Raw genomic sequence first — 6,000 nt, 5'->3', positions numbered from 1 at the left:
AGGTGTTTGATAAGTGGATGGATCATCTGTAACCACACCACCAGGTACCCCAGACATGGGTGAAGGAGAATTTTTCTCCAGTAGTAATGATTCCCATGCAGAAAACTGTACAGGCTGAAATAAGCCTCCAACAGTTTTTCTGGCCTGAAGGATTTCTTCTGACATTTTTTTACTATTCTTTTGCAGTCCTTAAACCTATTTTTGATGACATCAGTGGTTCTTATGTGACTTCATTCCAACAGGCTGATGTTTGTGCATAGGATGTAGGGACCTTGCCAGTTCCAAACAGATCATCATATCTCTCAATGATTCCTGTGATTAGTGCAACATTTTCTTCACAATTAAACCTGTGGCCTCATTGCCTATCATCATCTTCCACTGAGTTGACATTGCTGTGCTCTGAATGTCATCTTCTGACCTTGGTGGATTGACTTGGCTTGAAGACAGAGATCCCCTGGGATGTAAAGTTGGCAAAGTGCAGGAGATGCTGCACCAACTGCCGGTTCCACTAAATGTGTGAGTGAGTGTCAGTCAGGGAAGAACTTCACTCTCCTTATAATTTAGGCCCATCAGGTTCCTGTTCCAATAGGCTTTCACTGTAGCTATTGCAGATATGGGGCCCCATTAGAGACTCCTGTGACCTGCTTGTAGATAAACAAAGACTTTACTGACATCTGCAAGTCTTTCTTCTGGGGAAATAGCAGATCTCATCAAGTCAATTTGCATGGGTTCTGTAGAATCATGGCCCGGAAGTGGGGTAGCAGGACATAGAAATAGGGGGGCCTTAGGAAGAAACCAAGAGAAGAAAATAGAATTGGACCTCTCAGAGTAAATGCTGATTGATCTGTATCACCAAATCGATAAGTCCTTCAAGGTCTGCAGGAACACTTACCTGAGCCAACTCATCCTTAAGAGCATCAGATAGGCCAATGCTGAATTGGTGTATGAGAACCTTTTCATTCTGCTCTGTATCTGCAGCATACCTCCTGAAACCTGCTATATAATCTTCCACAGGGTGCTGATCCTGATGCAAAGAACAAATGGACATACCTCCTAGGATCATCATAAATCTGAGCCAGAGCGCAGCAAAATGTGTTGGAGTCATTCAAAAGTGGACTTTGGGTTTCCATTAGATGATGTGTCCAAGCACCAGACTATAGGGAAATTATAACCCCAACCTTGACTTGCTCAGAAGAATAGGTGGGGGCTTCAAGGAAACACCAGACGACATATATGCAGGAAGGTTCTGAACTGACGTCTGTGCCCAGAGAATTTATCAGGTAGCGCCACTTTGGGATCAGAGATATGAGAAGATGAAGCTGATGGTAAGGAAGTAGCTTGGGGAGACTTGTGGTTATGTAGCCTGAGCGAGAGGAGGGCTGGAATTGAAGCTTCAGAGCATTACAATAAAAATCTGCAGTTTTAAGAATCTAGCAGTAATGGTAAATTGATCTATAAAACGGTGAACCTGGAACATTTTTTAGGATTGGGTGTTGGGAGTGAGAGATGCTGTAGAGCAGGGATCCCCAACCTTTTGAATCCATGAGCAACATTCAGAATAAAAAGGAGTTGGGGAGCAACACAAGCATGAAAAATGTTCTTGGGGTGCCAAATAAGGGCTGTGATTGGCCATATAGTAGCCCCTTTGTGGATTGTCAGCCTACAGCCTGAGACTCTGTTTGGCAGTGCATCTGGTTTTTATACAACCAAAACTTGCTTCCAAGCCTGGAATTCAAAAATAATCACCTGCTTTGAGGCCACTGGGAGCAACATCCAAGGGGTTGGAGAGCAACATGTTGCTCATGAGCTACTGGTTTTGGGATCACTGCTGTATAGGATCTTTGTTTCTGAAGGAGGTGAGACAAGAGATTTAACTAGTGGGAGATTCTAAAGCTTTATTTGAAGGGACAACATAACACTGCTGGAAATAATTAACTCTTATGTATACAAAGTAGCTCAGGAGAAATGTAAATATTTACAAAGAGCTTTTTCTAATCAAACAACCACAAGCATCAAGGCCAAATGACTTCAGACTATATAATAATTTAGAATTACATCGGAATGTGCTGCTGAAACCAACACAGAGATACTTTCTACAGTTATGGAACAAAATATGTTTTCCCTCCCACAAAGACCTTTTGCTGGAGGTGATTGCGAGCAGTGCTGAGTTTCCATGGGGATGTTGAGGGGTGGTGGAAAAAAAGGCACTGATGATATTTCTCATCAGCTCATTTATTTGACTAACAGTCTTTCCCTCACAAAAAAGTCTACTGACCTGAATTGGATTATAAGCAGTTCAGTGCTTCTAAAGTTACATTTGTTAGAGAGAGAAAGGTAGTATAACCCTGATTTGGTTACTGTCTCTTTAAATAGCAACTTACCCTTGACAATCCAGGGGTCCTGAGTCCTTTTTGTCTATGAAAAGTACCGGGAACTGGGAATTACAGTGCAGTGCCTCCACCTAGGGAACACTGAGGAACACACCTAACTAGGAATAATAAAACACACACAGTTTGCAAATAAAACAAATATAAACTTTATATAAACTGCAGTTATATTTGGGCAAACGAATACGCCATGCACTCCTACACTGGGACACTTGGGACACTACCTAAATCACTATTAGGTACTTAACTGTTGCTCCAACATAGTCCTTTTTAATATCAAAGTCCCAATCCTCTGGAACGGGTTAATAACCACACAGTTCAAATGAAATGTCCCTTCTGCAGAGCTCTTATTCCCCAGGTAGCACTACCATTTCCCAAAAGTACCTCTCCCTTTGGAATTTAGCAGCAGCTCCCACGTAGCAAGTAAATACTTGACTTGTCTTCACTTTGGGGCCCCACACTTGTATCCATGCCTGTATTCTCCCTTGGGTGGCTCACTCACCGGGGTGATCTCAGAGGCAATCACACTGTAGATTACAGGCAGCTCTGCAGCAGGATCAATCTCACCAATGGCACCTTTCTCCTTCTGAGTCTCTAGCAGCTTGGCAGAGGACAGGCTGGGCTCAATCTGTACCTCCACAGATTCCACAGATGTAACAGCTACTTGTGCTGGCTCTGTTCAGCTCTCTGGGAGACCCCATACATTTGGGGGCACACCCTCTCTCCCAAGGATGCACTTGGGTGCCAGCCAATCAGATCACTCTCCAGCCTGTAACTGGATGATGTCACAGGCAGAAAAACAGGGGAAGGATTAACTTGTCCCCTACAGTAGGTTTGCACTTGTTGTTAATGGATAAATTGCAAGAAGATGAGTAAATTGTCAAGAGTGTGATTTGAACCTTAAGGGCTATGTAAAATTTGTATCAGAAAATTCAACCTCACCTCAAATTGTAGATATTTAATTGAATGGATCTCCGGAAAGAAGATTTTTACCAATTTGAGATTAGAGTCCACTTTAGAATCAGGAGAGCATATAGTGTCTTATTTGCATAATAAATGGAAAAATCAACATGTTGATACTAAAAGGAATTTACTCTATAGAGATACAATTGTTACGTGAAAGACCCTCTTCAAACTTAATGGGTATAATTATTTAATTTCACCTTTTCAATCACCATTTAATTTAAGTTTATTTTCTAAAAATGAAAGAAATGTCTTAATTCCTTCTTTGAATAAGAAAGGAAATTCACAAATACAACATATTGTTGATCCTGACTCAGGAGATTATAAAATCTATTACATACATGAAACTTTTATGTGGCCTGAACTAATCCAGCAAAAAGATGCTTTTGCTATTAATAAACGTCCCTTATATGAGTCACTACAAAAAATAATGGCGGAGCCGTCTCAGAACAAAATCCCTGTCATTACTAGTTTATTATTTCAACCAACTAATTGCAACTTTGATCCTTTACAAAATCTGTCTGGTAAATTAATTTTATTCTTAGATACCATCATTTCTCCTCAACTACTTACTTCCTCCATAAGGAATTAGTACAAACGTATCAATTGGGAAAATTATAGAGATTAACAATACAGATTAATACATTTAGGCTACAAGGGGGTATATTTATCAAAGAGTGATGTTAATAGTGAAGTTCCGCCACTAGAGTGAAATTCCGCCACTTCCCATTCATTTCTATGGGGTTTTTAAAGGCGTATTTATCAAAGGGTGAAATTTCACTTTCACCCATTGATAAATACGCCTTTCAAAATCCCATAGAAATGAATGGAGAGCTGCGGAATTTCACCCTAGTGGCGGAACTTCACTTTTTGATAAATTTACCCCAAGATGTCTTATTTAAGATTTACAATATGCTGATGGGTCAACATATTCCTTCTGCCCCAAGTGTAAAGAACACAATATAAAGGTGTTCCATTACTTATGGAATTGCCTTCAAATAAAAGCTATGTGGAAGGAAGTTGAATTGTTTTTCCAGGAAAAAAAAATCCAAATTGAAATAAAGGTCTCCCCATATTTAGCTTTGTTTGATTCATACAAAGAAGTTAAAATGAATCTGAATGCCAAAGGAAAACACATTACAAAAAACTTCAAATAATTTGTATTTTTTGAGTTAGCAGCAGCAGCAGCAGCTCATAAATCCATATTTTTACATTGTAGGAAGGAAGCTCCTGTATTGAAAGACATTCTGTTATATCTGAGATCTCTTTGCCACCAGGAAGCCATTAGATTTGGATTTAGTGATCTAAAATTGAGAAAATGCTTTCTAGATAGTTGGTCCATATACCTAGATAATCTACAAACTGCTGATAGAAAAGAAGTTAAAAAATGATTGTCCTGATGGAACAGTAAGTTCCAGCATAGAAAGGGTTAGGTTTTCCACTTTCTCGCAATTCAATAAGCCTTCTTCTAGAATCCACAGTCTGAGGAAACCTCACAGTAGGGGGTTAATTCCCAAATACCCAGACTGTCTGACTAGGAGACTGAAAACCCAATTATCATACCTGGGCTGTAGTGGAGTGGTCTTGTCTCAGGGCAGATTTGAAAGTAATATTGTTTTATGCTCATAACTTAAATATCCTCTAATACAGATGAAATCATTGCACCCATGACTTACCTTATAGCTAGGACTTCTCAATGAGTCCAAACGTTATCATGATCCCTCCCAGTGTTACCTGATATTCTAATAAGGACAGAATAATATGTGTTGGTCTTGGGGTGTTTGGTCTCTATGAAAAGAGAATTACATTTCCTATCTGATATTCATAGTTTCATCATTTTGCTATGCAATTGTTTAGGCTGGTTGAAAGATCTATGTATCCAGAATTGTAAATTGGTGACCCGCCCTCACCTTTCTCATTGGATGGGGGTGTGACCTTTCTCTTCCCAACCTGGATATCAAGGGTCCAGACAACTGGGAAGATATTTGCCTTTGGGGACCAAGCTGCTCTGGGAGGTGTATGTCATTATTCTTTCATTCCCCCGGAACAGGACTCATATAAGATCCTTCTGTAGGTGATGTATGTAGGGGTCTGAATTTTTATCCCTTTTTATTTTATAACTGTTTGCTGCCTTGTATGTTATTTGTAATTGTATCTGATCTGTTTATATTTTATGCACTGTCCACTCTGGACTATTAAATCTACAATTTAAAAGAGTTTGTCTCTGCTGCTCTAAACAAACCTTAGACCTGAAGAGAAGTGTGTATGTCAAATGTATGTGAACCCCTCTTGCTAGTTAGAAGGAAAGTTGTGCAAGTTTGATCCTACACATCATGTCTCATTCCATGTTTGATCCTTTTGTGTTGTCTGTTGATTGCCTTGAGCTGTCTGCTGGAGTCAATGTCCTAGTGCTTAACTAGAAAGCCTAGTGGGATAAGCCTCTAGTAAGCGTCAGAGCGTCAAGAGTCGGGTGCTTGTGGCTCTTAAATGCGGTGGTGGCAGCTTTTAACTCATGGCATGTTGGGGCTGTTTGGGAGCAACTGCGTGTAAATTCTGCGCAGGTTAACATGGAACTACGTAGGCCTTTACAGTTGCATACTTGGTCACGTGAGGCTGTGGTGGTGTCCGTAACAATCATGTACAATATTTT

General features: G+C 40.1%; 1 protein-coding gene across 3 annotated transcripts in view; it reads left to right on the top strand.

Annotated features, from left to right (window-relative positions):
* The first annotated feature begins 5,369 nt into the window (after nt 1–5,369).
* Nucleotides 5,370–6,000, top strand: part of LOC108704391 (inter-alpha-trypsin inhibitor heavy chain H3) — a 46,594-nt gene continuing 45,963 nt past the window's right edge. The window contains exon 1 of one of the 3 annotated variants that reach the window (XM_041561889.1): nt 5,370–5,429. The gene's annotated coding sequence lies outside the window, so the exon portion shown is untranslated. The remainder of the gene's footprint in view (nt 5,430–6,000) is intronic. The other 2 variants (XM_041561890.1, XM_041561891.1) reach the window with 2 other exon arrangements.

The sequence above is a fragment of the Xenopus laevis genome, chromosome 4S (assembly GCF_017654675.1).
Source record: "Xenopus laevis strain J_2021 chromosome 4S, Xenopus_laevis_v10.1, whole genome shotgun sequence".
In the NCBI taxonomy this organism is placed as follows: domain Eukaryota; kingdom Metazoa; phylum Chordata; class Amphibia; order Anura; family Pipidae; genus Xenopus; species Xenopus laevis.
Note: the sequence above shows the minus strand (reverse complement) of the source record. Positions and strands in the feature narration are given on the sequence as shown.